Source organism: Heptranchias perlo, chromosome 14, assembly GCF_035084215.1.
Source record: "Heptranchias perlo isolate sHepPer1 chromosome 14, sHepPer1.hap1, whole genome shotgun sequence".
Taxonomy (NCBI): domain Eukaryota; kingdom Metazoa; phylum Chordata; class Chondrichthyes; order Hexanchiformes; family Hexanchidae; genus Heptranchias; species Heptranchias perlo.
The window spans coordinates 14,597,643-14,617,268 of record NC_090338.1 but is presented as its reverse complement, the minus strand read 5'-3'; positions in this window follow the sequence as shown (position 1 = coordinate 14,617,268).

The window sequence follows — 19,626 nt, the reverse complement described above, 5'->3', positions numbered from 1 at the left end:
TGTGATCTCTTGTCTGATCATGTGAGCTTCAGAGCTAACCAGTTTCAGGAAATTGATCGTGACATTGCGGAATGCCTACTTAGTGAGTGCATGTTTATCAGAGAAGTTCAAGTGTTATTCTGAGACAGGAAATCAATATTTTATTGGGCTGAAGTTGTGCATAGGATGCTCCTGCCTCTCTTTTCAGCCTAAGACTGTGGATTAACATGGTATTGTCATCAAAGGCAACTTCTATTTATTAGCAGACAACCTGTCCATATCTAATCTTTACATAATCATTAAAAAAAAACAGAAATAGAACTTGGTTTAAATTGAATTAATAAACACTTTCTTTTTGGTGGAAAGAGAATCATTGCAAGCTTCATCATAGAATCTTACATCACAGAAGGAGGCCAATCGGCCCATCGTGCCTGTGCCAGCTCTTTGAGAGAGCTATCCAATTAGTCCCACTCCCCTTTTCTTTCCCCATAACCCTGCAAACTTTTCCCTTTCAAGTACATATCCAATTCCCTTTCAAAAGTTACTATTGATTCTGCTTCCACCACCCTTGCAGGCAGTGCAATGTAGATCCTATCAACTCGCTGTGTAAAAAAAATTCTCCTCATCTCCCCCCTGGTTCTTTTGCCAATTATCTTAAATCTGTGTCCTCTGGTTATCGAACCTCCTGCCAGTGGAAACAGTTTCTTCCTATCTACTCTATCAAAACCCCTCATATTTTTGAACACCTCTATTACATCTCCCCTTAACTTTCTCTAATCTAAGGGTAACAATCGCAGCTTCTCCAGTCTCTCCACATAACTGAAGTTCCTCATCCCTGGTACCATTATAGTAAATCTCCTCTGAACCTGTTCTAAAGTGTTGAAATTATGTTCCAACTATTATCATACTTGCAATTAACATTTTTATATGAAATTCCTTTGTATTCTATTTTAATGAAGGCTTTAACCCTTTTAATGGGTGACTGTTTCATTTTGGAATTTTTACGCCAGATATTTTCATTGGTTCAGCATCACTGGCTGCTCCCGGAAGCGGACCTCATATCCCATATGAACCAGAGTGCGCCCTTACCTGCCCAATATCTGGCAAAATGTGGCAAGCCCCAAGGAGAAAACAAGAAACCTTCATACTCTGGTTTACTGCAATATATCATGTGCTGCCATGTGGCCTTCTCATCTCTGATAGGTGGGATAATATACATTCCATCAAACTATAGCTTAGGCTATTAACAATGTGTTGAATAGTAGGCTGGTAAATGAACAGTAGTCAGTACAAGCACTAATTACAAACAATCAAAAAGAACAAAGGAGCTTTCCCTGCCCTAACTCTCAATATAAAAACTTTACTTTTTAAGTGGCTGTTTGCTATGACAAAGTCACAGGTCCACACGACTGCTGTCTTCAGAGCGATTGAGACCTAGTTGCGATACAGCCAAGATGTAGCTCTACATTTCTTTGAATATCCCAGAACAATTGGAATTAAAACTGTATTTCTCATAACTACATTAAGGAGGTTGCCATTCATGGGATGTTTGTATTTGAATTGAATGGCTTGACCACACCCACCCACCCCCTCCCTGAAAACACCATTGATCTGTTTCCGGCACTTTGAACAACCTGTAACAGCAGAAAATAACATATCCATATGGCTATCAGGAATAATTTTGGATGGGATGGTGCTGAGACTCTGTGCTAAATGGACATTAGCTTATCAAGCCACCTCCTGCTTTGCAGGGACAGCCTACCAAAGCATACTGTTGCCTATGAATGACCTATGGTCCATCAGATTAATTATTTATACTCTTCAGCTTGTAGAAATAGTTAGCTGCAACCAATTCTAACCCTGTGGATCCTGGAACAAGCAAGAAACAATCCAATTAATAATCCATTGGAGACAAAAGATACTTAATTTTTTGTCACTTTATGCTATTTTGGAAATATTATTACTGAAAATATAAGTGCTGACATTAGGGTCAGTCTACTTGAATAGCGCTAATCTGTCAGCAGTAAGTAAACCAATTGCAGTAAGGGATCAAAGAGCAGCAAGGAATGCAAACATTCTCTTGTCAGATTTTCGGCCTTCGAGACACACGACAACACAAAATCGTAGAGCAGAAATTGATAGCCAAGTTCCGCACCCATGAGGACAGCCTCAACCGGGATCTTGGGTTCATGTCACGCTACACGTTACCCCACCAGCGAACAAATGTTATCTGTTTTTAATATAACGGGTCAGTTGCTGTCTTTTCTATGTTTCTACCTCTCTATCTCTGTTTTTTTTTTGTTTGTTGTTTTTTTTTGGTGATTTGTATATTCTGAGACCTTGCAGGTAACACCTGCCTGTCTGCACACTGATTGCCTTGGCAACGGGCAGTTGAAAAAACTGTCTGTAATCACCAAGCATTGTTCTGTGAATTATAAATGCGATTTCATTTCGAGGATTTCATTTCGTTCACCTGAGGAAGGAGGAAGCCTCCGAAAGCTTGTGAATTTAAAATAAAATTGCTGGACTATAACTTGGTGTTGTAAAATTGTTTACAGATTTTCTAGTGAAGAGACTAATGGGAGTTTGCTAATGATATACATGAACCTCAATGAACTAATTCACCTCAATAGGATCCATGTGCCAGAAAAATACGAGGCACCTCCTTCGTTGTCAAATTTCCTAATTGGACAACTGATATGGGTGCACTAATCCCAGTGAATTTTCTGCTGATGTTATTCATGGCAATGTGAATATTACCTAAGATTAATGTATTCGTCGACTTCCACTGACTGCTTGTCCCTCAGTGTATCGATTTCAAAGTCTGTGTTCTCATCTACAACTCCTTCCAAGGTCTCACTCCACCCCACCTCTAAAATCTTCTTGAACTTTATATTCAAAACACAAGCTCTGCTCTTCTGACTTTGGTCTACCATGGGGGGAGTTTTTATCTTCACCGCTTGGGCAGTTATCTGGCGGAACGGATCGCCCGCCTGTTGTAGAACCAGCCCAATTTTTGCCCCATTGATTTGATGGGTTCTATAACAGGCAAGCGATCTGCTCCACCAGATTATCTCCCAGGCGGTGAAGGTGAAAATTACCTCCTGTGTGCTCCCCTCCCCATCACTCTCTGCCCCTGCATTCTGGAACTCTCTTCCTAAACCACTTACTTTACATAGAATTACATAGAATTTACAGCACAGGAACAGGTCATTCGGCCCAACAGGCCTATGCCGGTGTTTATGCTCTACACGAGCTTCTTCCCAACTATTGCATCTAACCCTATCAGCATATCCTTCCATTCCTTTCTCCCTCATCTACTTATCTAGCTTCCCCTTAAACGCCTCAACTACTCCATGTGTTAGCAAGTTCGACATTCTAACCACTCTCTGGGTAAAGAAGTTCCTCCAGAATTCCTTATTGGATTTATTAGTGACTATCTTAAATTTATGACCCCTAGTTTTGAACTCCCTCACAAGTGGAAACATCTTCTCTATGTCTACCCTATCAAACTCCATTGTAATTTTAAAGACTCTATTAGGTCATCCCTCAGCCTTCTCTTTTCTAGAGAAAAGAGTTCCAGCCTGTTCAGTTTTTCATGATAGTTATAACCTCGCAGTTCTGGTATAATCCTTGTAAATTTTTTTTTGCACCTGTCCTTTTTGTAATATGGTGACCAGAACTGTGCACAGTACTCCAAGTGTCTTTGTCTTGTTACCTCTCTCTCTCTCTTTCCTTTAAAAGCCTGCTCCAAACATTCCTTTTCAACAATGTCTTTAGTCACTTCTTTTAACTTCTTTCCTACCCCCTGCTCATTGTCCACCACTTGGAAGACCTTGGAACACTTGTTTTACATGACGAGTGTTACATAAAGATGAGTTGTTGAATGGGATCGCTTCCACAAATGATCTAAATAAAATGAAACAAAATTATATTAAACAGATTAAGGGCTGGATTTTCCTCTTCAATCTGGTGGAGAATGAAGGAGAATTCGGGTGGTGAGGCCTATCTATATTTCCTCCCTCTGCTGGCCACTCCTTCCCTGTTAGCTGGATGTAAATGATGGTGGGGAGAAAGGGTTGATTCCCCTGTGGATTCCCTTCCCACTAGTCCATGTTAGCACTACTTTCTGAGGCTACCATAGGAAAGGTGGCTGTAGGTCCCAGTAGGCATCAGTAACGGCCCTGAGGTGCCTCAATGGAGGGAGAGGGCCTTGCAGAAGTTTCCTCAACTTCATTCCACCTCTGCAGTGGGACATTTATTCCCAATTTTGGGAAGCTTCTGCCCCATTAACACCTTGCTCTTCTGTTGGTGCATCAGGATCCTGCTGTAGCACTGCCAGGATTTGATACCCTTGCAGTGACTGACTCCCTCTTAGTAGTGGCGATTCTGCTGGGAGCCTGCCCTACATAATCAATGACCCCACAGTATCGGAGGAGTGGGTAGAAGTCCTGCCCCATTGGAATATTGCTGATGGGAGAAAAATCCTGGCCTAAACTTTCCTCTGTAGGAACTTTAAATATTTTTCCCATCATTTTATTAAATAATATTCACTGTTTAAATTCACAAGAAATAATCTTACTATGTGTTAGGTCACATAATGAAATAATACCAATTTGCAATGCTCTCCGAATGACTTAAAAAGACCTAAAGAGGGAAAAGTTCAATAAGCTCTCACAGTATTACTTTGAAGTATTTGGCAGAGTGCAATAAGAGGATAGAAGGTTTCCTCATTAAGAAACCTAAGTTCAAGGCCCATAATGCAAAGTACCACCAAAGCTTAAAAGAGTGGGAGAGAAGATCAAATAAGAAATCAAGAAGTAGCGTTAAAATATTTCCATACTTGGGTTTTAAAAACCTGTAGGTTGTACGGAATAAGGAAAGAGCTAAGGAGGCAAGGAGTTCCAATCTTGAGATCCTGAGAAAAAAAATGTTAGAGTAGGAAACAGTATGATTTGTCTTCATTTGAACATAATGAGGACAAAGGAGGAAAAGAGTATAAGATGGTGCATTAGGACCTTGCAGGAAGAAGAGAGGAGAGTTGGAGCAGTGCTGCAATGTCGGAGACACTGTCTTTTGAATGAGACATTAAACATCTCAGGTGGACGTAAAAGATCACGCAGCACGCTTTTGAAGAAGAGCAGGTGCATTCTCCCAGTGTCCTGGCCAACATTTATCCCTCAGCCAACCTAAAACAGATTATCTGATTAATTATTTCATTGCTGTTTGTGAGACTTTGCTGTACACTGATTGGCTGCCGTGTTTCCGACATTACAATATGACCACACTTCAAAAGTACTTAATTGGCTGCAAAGGGCTTTGGGATGACCTGAGGTCATAAAAGGCACTATATAAATGCAAGTCTTTCCTTATTTCTTTCTTTCTTTCTTTCTTTCTATGACCAAAGATATAACTATAGGCGAGGGGAAGAAAAGGTTGCAACAGAGAGAGAAGGCGGAGAACAAAGGTGAGAGAGAGACTGGGGTAGAAATTGGCACCTGGAACATGCAATTTTGCAGTTAATAGTTAGAGTTGGTGAACCAATTTTTGGGCGTTATATCTAGCACCCAATCTTCTCCAAAAGTGTGCTAAATTGGCAGCCGGTTAGAAATGTCCAGGGTCCCCGTGAACAGGCTAATCAGAGTGCTCCTGCCTGTTTTAAGAGCCCACTGCCAAATTCAGCATAAACTGGATGAAACATGTTCGGCGCGTGCACCATGCAATTTTTCTGGTCTACAGCAGCCTAGCCTGCGGTCCTTAAAGGTACAGAAGGAGGCCACCAAGGAAGAGACCCATGGCTCCAAAACAAAGGGGATTCCCCTGCCATAGCTCTCAAAGTACAACTTTACTTTCTAAGTGACTGTTTGCTATGCCAAAGTCACAGACCCACATGACTCTGCTGTCTTCAGAGTGAGTGCTATCTAGTTGTAATGCAGCCAAAATATAACTCAAAATTTCTTTGACTACCTCAGAACAACAGTAATTAAAAATTATATTTCTCATAACTACATTTAGGAGGTGGCCAATCACGGGATGTTTGTATTTGAATTGAATTAGTTAACACCAACCCCCCCTCACCCTGCCCCTGCCTGAGACCCCCGCTGCGAGCCACTGCCGGCCTGGGCTCACCTCCTTCCCATTTGCCTCTTCCCATTTCCCCCCCAACCCCAAGTTGTACCTATATTCCTGCTCCACGTTGGCACCTATTGAATTTACCAGGGCCCCAACCAGCAAGCTGCATCATGATGCCCAATTAGCCTCCGCATCGCACCAGTTTTATGCAGATGAGACCCGAGGCCGAATTTGCAGCGAGCTTCGGGGCCAATGTCTTCAGGCATAGTGCCCACTTTAGTAACGGTTCTAGGGTTAGACCAATTTCTCCCCCACTGCCTACCAGGTGGTGTTAGGATAATTCCTTCCTTATCCTTTTCGTAAAGCTGGAGACAGTAATATCCATCACCCCTATGCTCGCTGACCTACATTGGCTTCAAGTCTACCAATGCCTCAATTTTATAATTCTCATCCTTACACTCCCACCTGCTGTGATCAAAAGTCTGTGTTTAAAAAGCCTATTTTCCAACCTAACAACCCTTTTAGCTCCACATTCTATGAATGCCAACCAGCTTATTTATTTAATAATCTATATGTGCCTATCCTTACTGTACAATGTCCTACATCAATGTTATCAGTGTCATTGAAGAGAAAAGATAAAATTTGCGAGCACACAGTTTAAATCAGTTCTGGCTAGATTAGTTGTTCTGTCTTTGTTCTATAGTAGAATAATGTAAAAATATATCTATATTCATACAGGTGGCATTCATAACAACATGGTAGCCAAACATTTTATTAAAAACTTAAAAATGCCACCTCAGTATTCTCCCAAGAGCAGTAATATCCTTGTCATGACTCCGTCACAAACTCTGTTCCCTATCTCCATCCCTCTCCCTGGCCACTGTTTGAAGTTGAACCAGTCCGTTTGCAACCATGGCATGGTATTTGACTCTGAGTTGAGTTTCCGACCTCATATTCTCTCCGTTAACAAGACCACCTACTCCCACCTCCATAACATCGCTCGCCTCCGCCCCTGCCTCAGCTGATCTGCTGCTGAAACCCTCATCCTTGCCTTCCTTACCTCTAGTCTCGACTATTCCAATTCTCTCCTGGCCGGTCTCCCACCTTGCACCAAGTTGTTGTTGTTGTAGATGACCAGAAGTGTACACACAAAGTAAAGAACTGGCACTATGAGCCATTTAATATTCAAAGGAAATCAAAATCAGAATAAGCACGCAGAGTCACAGATTTAAAGTCATTGGTAAAAGAACCAGAGGCGACATGAGGAAACATTTTTTTATGCAGAGAATTGTTATGATCTGGAATGCGTTGCCTGACAGGGTGGTGGATGCAGATTCAATAAAATCTTCCGAAAGGGAATTGGTTAAATACTTGAAGGGAAAAAAATTACAGGGGATTGGGACTAATTGGATAGCTCTTTCAAAGAGCCCGCACAGGTTCCATGGGTCGAATGGCCTACTTCTGTGCTGTAACATACTATGATACTACAATGACACTATGTTAGTCATATTTATCATGTATGTAATTTTTTCCCCCCTTTTGAGCATACTTTACATATATTTTTAATCTAAATAACTTCCAATACTTGGATAGAATTTCATTTATTTGTGGATTGTAATAAACATGAAATTATGAAGTTCCTTCCAGATAATTTGTTTTACAATGGCTGGTATTTCACATAATTAGACCAAATTGCAGTGTTTACAATATTCAAAACAAAAATATTACTTGTGGACTCCTATGCCTTCAAAAGAAGCTGAACCTCCATCGCTTGTAATTGTCAGGTAGTTTCTTCCATATGACAGAAAAGCAAAGGAACAAACAATCGTCTGTTCCATTGTGAACAATTTCCTTTTAGAATTGCTGAATTTGGTGGCTGATTGAGAACAGATGTAAGATAATAACTTGCTTTCTGTGCAGATCATATAAACCCTCCAGGCCCAATCTGTTTCTATGGAAATTTCATCTTATTCTGCTTTTAAATGCATTAGTGTTTGTTAAAAATGCAGATTCGGTTGCGTGCTCTTTCTTAGTGGCTTATTTGATTTCATTGCATATTTTTCCTAAACTCTCAAAATGTTGTGGGGAGGAGAAGCAGATTTTATTATTTATGAATTTAACAGCAGGCAGAAAAAAATAGATTATGCGCTGGTCCTATCGAGTTCCTTGGATACATTTACTCCATGTCAAACCGAATCCAGGTCAGACACAGCACAGCTAGATGTAGAGTAAATCTCCAACTGCCTTTCCCAATGATCTGTCTCAAACCCAGCCTCACAAGAGTACCAGTGTGATATTTTCCCATTTCCTACACCAACCAAATCCATGTCCTCTCTGAGCAAGATTGACAATTTGTGCTAAATGAGGAAGAGTTTTGTTGTCATGGGCTCGTGCCCATAAAGAACAGAGTGTGTCAGCTGTGGCTCAGTGGTTGCACTCTTGCCTCTGAGTCAGAAGGTTGTGGATTCACAGTCCCACTCCAGAGACTTGAGCGCAAAATCTAGGCTGATGCTCCCAGTGCAGTACTGAGGGAGTGCTGCACCTCTGATAGTACAGTGCTGAGGGAGTACTGCACCTCTGATAGTGCAGTGCTTAGACAGTACTGCACTATCAGAGGTGCTGTCTTTCAGATAAGATGAAAGGCAAGTTCTCGTCTGATCTCTCAGGTGGATGTAAAAGATCCCATGGCACTATTTGAAGAAGAGCAGGGGAGTTCTCCTCAGTGTCCTGGGCAATATTTATCCCTCAACCAAAACCACTAAAAACAGATTCTCTGGTCATTATTACATTGCTATTTGTGAGACCTTGCTGTGTGCAAATTGGCTGCTGTGTTTCCTACATTACAACAGCGACTACAGTTCAAAAGTAAATAATTGACTGTAAAGTGCTTTGGAATGTCCTAAGGTTGTGAAAGGCATAATAAATGCAAGCCTTTCTTTCATTTTTAGGCCACTTTCATCCCATCAGTCTGGACTGTAATTTTGCCCAGCTCCCCAGAGGTGATAGGTCATTGTGTAACCCATAGCACCATCTGTTCCTCCAATCCAGATGCTTCGATCATCCCTCAAGCACCCGGAATCTCCACTTAGTGAATCTCAATATATCACGGGAGTGTCAGTGATGGGTTAACATTCTGCAATATATGTTGAATGTAGTCACTAGAAAAATTGTTTGAAGGGACTAGAATTATGTAATAAATATTCATGAGACTGAAGTTCATTTCTGTCGCTCCACTTTTAGAGTCAGCACTGTACCATAGGAGCATGAAGTGTCAGCTAGTTCAATTCAACATTATCGCTTCAATCAAGGACATTCCAACAGGAGAGAGAAAGTCAAACTGCACCATCATAAATATTATAAATGATTTTCAATTGGAAAAAAAGAAGCAAGAAATGAGATGGAAGATTAAAAAAAAATACTTCATTGTGTTTTCCAGTTAAATTATTTATATTTGTGGACTAGTTTCTGTTTCGTTCCCCCTTTGAAAGATAAGTTATTCTCAAGTGATAGTTTTCAAGTCCCTCTTGCAAATGTCTTTAAACCCAAGCCTAGGTCAGCCCCGTGGCCTTGAAGTATCTGCAAGTTCTCCATACAAAAGATCCCTTGAAGTACGCCCATCTTGAAGCCACCGGACGAGGCGTCTGTGTTTGAGAACAGTTATTAGACTTGGCAACTTAACTTCCTCCAGTACTTTGGTGTCAGGAATTTTGTCTTCACACTTGATGTTTAGAATACAGCGGGGAGGAGACAGCGGTGTGGAAAGAGTTTAGAATTCTCTCAGGCCTGCTGCAGATAGTTCAGGTCTTTTACCAAACAGCAACGTGCTCTGGACATACCTTGTGGTAGGCCGTATCTTGGTGTTCAATATTAATTTCACACACACTTAGTCACACTTCACACTTCATACACAGGAGTTAAAGTTTTCAATTGGGGAAAGGCCAATTTTACAAAGCTGAGAAGTGATTTCGCAGAAGTAAACTGGAAACAGCTACTTGAAGGTAAATCAGTGTCAGAGCAGTGGGGGACATTCAAAGGGGTGATTCAAGGGGTTCAGGGTAAACAGGTTCCCACAAAGAAAAAGGGAGGGGCTGCCAAATCTAGAGCCCCCTGGATATCAAAACGTATTCCGGGTAAGATAAGGCAGTAAAAGAAAGCCTATGATAGACATCGGGAACTCCATAATATTGAAAGCTGACAGGAGTATACAAAGTGCAGGGGTGAAATTAAAAATGAAATTAGGAAAGCAAAGACAGGGCATGAAAAATATTAGCAGGTAAAATCAAAGAAAACCCAAAGATGTTTTATAAATACATTAAGAGCAAGAGAATAACTAAGGAAAGAGTAGGGCCTATTAGAGACCAAAAAGGTAAACTATGGGCTCGATTTTCGCACCCCCGAGCGGGTGCGTTCATGGCGGGGGGGGGGGGGGGGGAGGGCTGTGAAAGTCGGGGATTCCCGGGGCGGGTCTGGAGCGCGGTTCCAACCCGCCCACTTCCGGGTTCCCCAGTGACACGCCCGCAGCCCCCACATGTGGGATACCCGCCGGCAATTAAAGCCGGCGGGATTCCAATTAAGGTACTTATTTTGGTATTTCAGGTCATTTACGGACCTGATTAACATGACATTTTAGGAGGGGTGGGATTTTCAACTCAACTGGGACTGTTTCCCGTACTGGGGGAAACACTCCCAGTTCAAATGGACGTGTTGCAGCCATCAGCCTGTGGCAGCTGCAAAGGTCCATTTGACAGGTGGTGGGGGGAGACCCTCACTCATTGCAGGAGGCCACTCTGTCACTTTGGACATAGTTTGGCCTCCACCACCCTCCGCCTAGCAATAAAATTCACAAACTTGCACACTTACCCCGGTGTCCAGACACATGTACCTACCTTGCGGACCCCCTCAGATGTACATCTTCCGGATGGGGGCCGACGTAGCTGCAGTCATGACCTCCTCGGAGGACGAACAGCATCACCAGCCTCGCCGGCCACGCCGTCCACCTCTGACACATGGAGCTCCACAACACAGTGCTGTGACACATCCACCTGCACAGCAGGAGGGAGGGCAACCGCAGAGAGAGATATGTCGCAGAAGGAACTACCCTCGCCACAGGGTCCACAGACCAAGGCTCAGCTTCCTGGACCTCTCTGAGCAGCAGTGCACACAGAGGTTCAGAGTCACTCGACATGTAGTCGTGGACATCTGCAGCCTCCTTCATGCCGAGCTGCTCCGGGCTGGCCCGAGCACCATCTTCTTACCTGTCGCTGTCAAAGTCACCACTGCCCTCAACAACTTCTCCTTCGCATCCTTCCAGGGTGCCACCGGGGACATCGCTGACGTCTCCCAGTCGTCTGCACAAAAGAGCCCTGCAAATACACCTACACCCACTCTGCAGTGACACAATGGGTGGCATCAGTTGTAGGTCTTTATAGTAATCCTCAGGAAAGCGCATAATTGCACAAACCAGACAAGATTTGCAAAGACGTGGCAGTAGTGGTGACAATATAATATGTAATGTGAGTTGATCAGAAATTAAATATAAGTAAAAACCATGACAAACTCTCAAACAACCTTGTGCATCCCCTTCAAGCTCACGACACGTTTGCCTTACGCTTCCTACTGCACATATGTACCATGCCCAGAGCATGGTACATTGGCGAGACCATGCAGACGCTGCGACGACGGATGAACGGACACCGCGCAACAATCACCAAACAGGAGGGTTCCCTCCCAGTCGGGGAACACTTCAGCAGTCAAGGACATTCAGCCTTCGGGTAAGCGTACTCCAAGGCGGCCTTCGAGACACACGACAACGCAAAATCGTCGAGCAGAAATTGATAGCCAAGTTCCGCACCCATGAGGACGGCCTCAACCGGGATCTTGGGTTCATGTCACGCTACACGTTACCCCACCAGCGAACAAATGTTATCTGTTTTTAATATAACGGGTCAGTTGCTGTCTTTTCTATGTTTCTACCTCTCTATCTCTGTTTTATTTTTATTTTTTGGTGATTTGTATATTCGGAGACCTTGCAGGTAACACCTGTCTGTCTGCACACTGATTGCCTTGGCTGTAATCACCAAGCATTGTTCTGTGATTTATAAATGCGATTTCATTTCGAGGATTTCATTTCCAACAACGTTCACCTGAGGAAGGAGGAAGCCTCCGAAAGCTTGTGAATTTAAAATAAAATTGCTGGACTATAACTTAGTGTTGTAAAATTGTTTACAATACTGCACATATGTGATGCATGCCCTGTGGCTGCAGCACAGGTAGTGGCAGGTTGAGTGAGGCTGACCGTGAAAGAGATGCATGAGAGGGTGAGTATGAGATAGAGCCATGAGATTGTAGGAGGATTGAGTTGAGTGGTAGTGGCGGGATGAGTACTGGCGAGGTGAGTAAGTGTAGGTAAGATGAGGATGAGCTTTGAGTGGGTGTGAGGAGTGATGTGATAGAATAGTGTTGGCAGTGCAGAAGGAGATATGGGTTGGGGACGGTGATTTGGCAGACGGAGTGTAGGGGAATGAGTAAGTGTACTCACTTCAGCTGACCTACTTAGGTCATTGAAGCGCCTCCTGCACTGTATGCAGATGTGCGATATGTTGGTGATGCAGGTGATCTCCTCTGCCACCTCGAGCCAGGCCTTCTTGGTGGCAGAGGCAGGCCACTTCCTCCCACCCACTGGGGAAAAGATCTCTGTCCTCCCCCTCCTCCTCACCCCATCCAATAAGAGCTGGAGTGAGGCATCATTAATCCTGGGAGCAGCCTTCCCCCTGGGCAGCTCCATGCTGTAATTTTGCCTATTTTCTGCAGCATCAGTCAGTGGAGGACTGCCCCTTTAAATAGGGCTCCTCCAGCTGACAGCCTATGCTGTGCATGCGCAGTCCGCCCGCTGCGCAGCTTTCCAGCGCGAAACCTGGAAGCAAAGGTAAGTACCTTCAATCAAGCTGCGATTGCATGCAGAGCACCCCGAATTCACTGGGCGCGTTACCCACGTGCCCAGTCAACCCCGGGCTGCCAACCCGTCGCCCTACGAATATCGGGCCCTATGTGTGGAGGCGGAAGTTGTGGGTATGGTTCTTAATGAATACTTTGTATCTGTCTTCACAAAGGAGAGGGATGATGCAGGGATTGAAGTTAAGGAGGAGGAGTATGAAATATTGGATGGGATAAACATAGTGAGAGAGGAAGTATTAAGGGGATTAGCATCTTTGAAAGTGGATAAATCACCAGGACCAGATGAAATGTATCCCAGGCTGTTAAAAGAAGCCAGGGAAGAAATAGCAGATGCATTAACAATCATTTTCCAAACTTCTCTGGATACAGGCGTAGTGCCGGAGGATTGGAGGACTGATAACATTGTACCATTGTTTAAATAGGGAGCGAAGGATAGACCGAGTAATTACGGCCAGTCAGCCTAACCTTGGTGGTGGAAAAATTATTGGAATCAATTCTGAGGGACAGGATAAACTGTCACTTAGAAAGGCACGGACTAATCAAGGACAGTCAGCATGGATTTGTTAAGGGGAGGTCGTGTCTGACTAATTTGTTTGAGTTTTTCGAGGAGGTGACAAGGAGGATCGATGAGGGTAACATAATTGATGTAGTCGACATGGATTTTAGCAAGGCTTTTGGCAAGGTCCCACAAGGCATATGGAATGCTTTCCTTTATTAGCCGAGGCATAGAATATAAAAGTAGGGATGTTATGCTGGAAGTGTATAAAATATTGGTTAGGCCGCAGCTTGAGTATTGCGTACATTACAGGAAAGATGTAATTGCACTACAGAGGGTGCAGAGGAGATTTACGAGGATGTTGCCAGGACTGGAGAATTTTAGCTATGATGACAGATTGGAGAGGCTGGGGTTGCTTTCCTTGGAACAGAGGAGGCTGAGGGGTGATTTGATTGAGGTGTACAAAATTATGAGGGGCCTAGATAGAGTGGATAGGAAGGATCTATTTCCCTCAGCAGAGGGGTCAATAACCAGGGGGTATAGATTTAAAGTGATTGGTAGAAGGATTAGAGCGGAAGTGAGGAGAAATGTTTTCACCCAGTGGTCTGGAACTCACTGTCTGAGAGGGTGGTCGAGGCAGAAACCCTCAAATCATTTAAAAAATACCTGGATGTGTACCTGAAGAGCCGTGACCTGCAGGGCTACGGACTAAATGCGGGAAAGTGGGATTAGGCTTGGTGGCTCGCTTCTCAGCCGGCGCGGACACGAGGGGCTGAATGGCCTCCCTCTGTGCACTAAATTTTCTATGATTCCAATCTATGATTCTATGAATTGGCCGTATGTGGTTGCTGCCTTTCTGAAGTGAGACTTTAGCTCGTCATCTACAGGTAAGTTATCCGGTACGGTTGATCCTAAGTAGTAGAACTTGTGTACAACTTCTAGCACGATCAAAGTTTGCAAAGGTTAGGAAAAAGAATGAGCAAAGACCAATATAGAAATGCAATGCTCAAATTGCTGCAGACAATGGCTCAATGTTTCTGTTACATCATTTTAATTTATATTTCCTTGATACTTTTTCTCTCCTTTAAGGACCACTGGTTAGGCCGTTGTAGACCTGCCCAGTTTTTACCAAATTTGGCAGGGGGTGGGGTATATAAAACAGGCGTCAGGCCCCTGATTAGCTTATGCAAGGGGCCTAACATCTGTTTCTGATGAACGCCTTGGACACTTGAAAGTCGCCAGCTGCCAATTTGGGGGAATCGGGAACGAGAAATCGATGCCCGAAACTCATCTCCCCAGCGCTCGTTCCTCGCGAGGCGGCCCAATTTCTTCCCCAGGAAGTATCAGTGGGTTATTTGGCTGCTGGTGCTTTATAACCAAACCAAAATCCCCAAATCCACACCTATCCACTTTCCAGCAGGACTCACCAGAAGGCATAAGGGAGCAAGGAGGTAGAAATTGGAATGCATTGTGCCCGTGTTTTGGATGTAAATTGGGCACAAGGCATACCAATTGAGCAGTGGGAAGCCCTGCATTCAATCTGCACAGGCTTTGGTCCCCACTGCTAAATTTGTGGGGCCCATTTTTTAGGGGTCCCGGCAGCTGCCTAAAACAGGTGCTAGGCCCCTTTACAAAATTAGTTATCGACGAGCAAGATATGCGTTGGGCCTCCCCCACTCAGGATTCCGCAGCAGCCCCTGCGGTCGCCAACTAAAAAGTTAAAAAAGTTTTTAAAAAACTCTTTGGAGCCAGGAGGAGCAGGAGTGTTCTCCCTGACTCCACGGTCCTAGCAATCGTCACCCCGCCCCCCCCGCCTCCTGCCCACCCTTTGCCTGCTCCAACCCTCCTGAGGGCCGCTGCCGGCAAGGTGATGAGGCCTGAGGACCAATTTCTAGGGATCCTCGGGCCTCTCGGTTGAGGTGCTGCAGCATCGAGCCTGGGCCCAAAAACGGGCCGGACAAAATTCTACCTCACGAACTTTGACATTCCCCCCCTCTTTATAACCCAGGGGCACTAATGTCAATTGTAGCCGATCTACCACTGTCCCTGCTGAGATCGGCTACTTCAGCACAAATCAGTGAACTGAACCTTCAACCTTCAACTTTCAACCTTTTTGGTCTGTGTGACTCAATTCCTCATGTGGCAGTGCATTTGCCTATTAAAACACCATGGATGGGGGAGGGAGGTGGAAAAGAATGCTTTCTAAATAAAAGCAAGCATATTAGAATTAATCTATGGAAACAGGAAGTCAATAGATGAACATATTCCAGCAAAGTTTAGCATGTCGAGGCTATTCAGAATGACAGGATGATTATTGCAGTAAAAAAACTTGTTCTCCTCAGTGCTATGTTACATAAGTTACATAAGTACTAAAGCTTCAAATTAGCTCCTTCTCAAGGTTAATGGGCTCTTCAGCCCTGCCTTAAAACTGCACTTAATTAGCGGAGCCTGCATTGATAGAATTTGTCAAAACAACTTTCCTTTTTGTAATCGGAAGGGGCCTTGGCATTGAGTGCCTGGATGCTTCCATTCATTGCTGACTTTAAAGGTCAGCTCAAAATGTCAAGATTCTTAGAATAAATGACAAAATCAAAAAGCAATAACAATTAGTCTTTTTCCTTTTTTTCCCCAAATGTCGGTTGTTGCTAAATTATGATACCAGGTGATATAAAAATTGTTCAAATACTCAGTGTAGACAATCATTTCAGCTTTTCTGCATTTTAAACAGACTTGCCAACTCTCGCTTATTTCCAGCGTCTCTCACTGTGAGAGCAAGGGCTCGATTTTCGGACGTCTGAGACGGCGCGTTTGTGGCGGGGGGGCTCCGAAAATTGGGGATTCCCAGGGTGGGACAAAGCCCGGCTTCAACCCGCCCACTTCCGGGTTCCCCAGAGACGTGCTTAGATGCGCTGCAGCCCCCGCATGCGGGACTCCCGCCGGCAATTAAAGCCATCGGGATCCCACTTAAACCAATTAATTATATAGTTCAGGTCGTTTGCAGACCTGATTTGTAGGATATTTTAGGAGTGGTGGGATTTTCAACTCAACTGAGACTGTTTCCCGTACTGGGGGAATCACTCCCAGTTGAAATGGACGTGTTGCAGCTGTCAGCCTGTGGCAGCTGCAAAGGTCCATTTGACAGGTGGTGGGGGGAGACCCTCACTCATTGCAGGAGGCCACTCTGTCACTTTGGACAAAGTTTGGCCTCCACCACCCTCCTCCTAACAATAAAATTCACCAACTTGGAACCTCAACCCCGGTGTGCAGATACATTTACCTACCTTGCGGACCCCCTCAGATGTACATCTTCCGGATGGGGGCCGCCGTAGCTGCAGTCATGACCTCCCTCCTCGGAGGGCGAACAGCATCACCAGCCTTGCCGGCCACGCCGTCCACCTCTGACACGTGGAGCTCCACAACACAGTGCTGTGACACATCCACCTGCACAGCAGGAGGGAGGGCAACCGCAGAGAGAGATGCGTCGCAGAGGGCACTACCCTTGCCACAGGGTCTACAGTCTGAGGCTCAGCTTCCTGGACCTATCTGAGCAGCATTGCACATGGAGGCTCAGAGTCACTCAACATGTAGTCATGGACATCTGCTCCCAGCTGGCCCGAGCACCATCTTCTTACCTGTCGCTGTCAATGTCACCACTGCCCTCAACAACTTCTCCTCCGCATCCTTCCAGGGTGCCACCGGGGACATCGCCGACGTCTCTCAGTCGTCTGCACAAAAGAGCCCTGCAAATACACCTACACCCACTCTGCAGTGACACAATGGGTGGCATCAGGTGAGGGTCATCATGGTGATCTTCAGGAAAGGGCATTATTGCACAAACCAGACAAGATTTGCAAAGATGTGGTAATAGTGGTGACAATATAATATGTAATGTGAGTTGATCAGAAATTAAATATAAGTAAAAACCTTGACAGACCCTCATCCCCTTCATGCTCACGACACGTTTGCCTTACGCTTCCTACTACACATATGTGATGCATGCTTTGTGGCTGCAGCACAGGTAATGGCAGTTTGGGTGAGGCTGACCGGGAAAGAGATGCATGAGAGGGGGGGTATGAGACAGAGCCATGAGATTGTATGAGGATTGGGTTGAGTGGTAGTGGTGGAATGAGTACTGGCGAGGTGAGTGAGTGCAGGTAAGATGAGGATGAGCTTTGAATGGGTGTGAGGAGTGATGTGATAGAGTAGTGTTGGCAGTGCAGAAGGAGATGTGGGGTGGGGGCATTGATGTGGCAGACGGAGTGTAGGGGAATGAGTAAGAGTACTCACTTCAGCTGACCTACTTAGGTCATTGAAGCGCCTCCTGCACTGTATGCAGGTGCTTGATATGTTGGTGGTGCTGGTGACCTCCTCTGCCACCTCGAGCCAGGCCTTTGTGATGGCAGAGGCAGGCCACTTCCTTCTGTCCGCCGGGGTGAAGATCTCGGTCCTCTCCCTCGTCCTCACCCCATCCTGCAAGACCTGGAGTGAGGCATCATTAAACCTGGAAGCAGCCTTCCCCCGGGCTGCTCCATGCTGTACTTTTGACTTCTTTCTGCAGCATCAGTCAGTGGAGGACTGCGCCTTTAAATAGGGCTCCTCCAGCTGACAGCCTATGATGCGGGAGCGCAGTCCGCCCGCTGCGCAGCTTTCCAGCGCGAAACCCGGAAGCCAAGGTAAGTGGCTTTAATTAGGTTGCGATTGCGTGCGGAGCACCCCGAATTCACTGGGCGCGTTACCCACGCGGAGAAAGGAAAAATGAGCGCCATTCCTCTGATCCCATTCTGCTCCTGAATGGTACCGCGCCCATCACGGTGGGCATCACAGCCACTACCGACGCCATCCTCGCGACATTCACAAGTGTGCGTGGTTTTCAGACAAAGTCACTGGAGAACAATCGAGAAAGAACCGTGGGAATAGAGAGACCTGGGGATGTACATACACAAATCTTTAAAGGTGGCAGGACAAGTTGAGAAGGCTGTTAAAAAAACAAATGGGATCCTGGGCTTTATTAATGGAGGCATAGAGTACAAAAGCAATTAAGTTTTGCTGAACCTTTATAAAACACTGGTTATGCCTCAGCTGGAATATTATGTTCAATTTTGGACACCACAGTTTAGGAAGGATGTCAAGGCCTTAGAAAAGGTGCAGAAGTGATTTACTGGAATGGTACCGGGATTGAGGGACTTCAGTTATGTGGAGAGACTGGAGAAGCTGGGGTTGTTCTTCTTAGAGCAGAGAAGGTTAAGAGGAGATTTGATAGAGGTGTTCAAAATCATGAACAGTTTTGATAGAGCAAATGAGGAGAAATTGTTTCCAGTGGCAGAAGGGTCGGTAACCAACGGCCACAGATTTAAAGTGATTGGCAAAAGAACCAGAAGTGACATGAGGAAACATTTTTTATGCAGTAAGTTGTTATGTTCTGGAATGCTGCCTGAAAAGGTGGTGGAAGCAGATTCAATAGTAACCTTCAAAAGGGAATTGGATAAAACCTTGAAGGGAAAACACTTACAGGGCTATGGGGAAAGAGCAGGGGAGTGGGACTACTTGGATAGCTCTTTCAAAGAGCCAGCACAGGCACAATGGGCCGAATAGCCTCCTTCTGTGCTGTACAATGATAATATGACTGAGGGCAGATATCCACCCTTGTCCCGGTTCTGATCAGTGTACTGAGAGACTGGAGGCTGTCTCTGATCTGCGGGGCTAAGTTTCACACTTACCATCTGAGCTTGTGGGATGTCCCATATTTTAGGATTTCTTTTTGTACATCTCTCACAACACATTTTAAGTCATGTATTTCATACCTTTTTAGCAAAACCTGTCTTCAGTTTTTGACTACTGAATTTTTGATAAAGTAAATAGGAAAAAAAAAATTGTTTCCACTGGTCAGTGAGTCAGAAACTAGAAGGCAATAATTTAAGAATCAAGGGGGAGGTTAGAAGTTTTTTTTTTAACAGAGAGGTTGGTAGGACATGAATTGTGCTACCAGAAACAGCATTGGAAGCAGAATTCATATTACCTTTTAAAAGTGAAATGGATAAAGAAAAAGAAAATAAGGTACAGGGATAGGGCAGGGGAATGGAACTAAATGGATAGCTCTTACAGGGTTCTGGCACAGACACAATGGG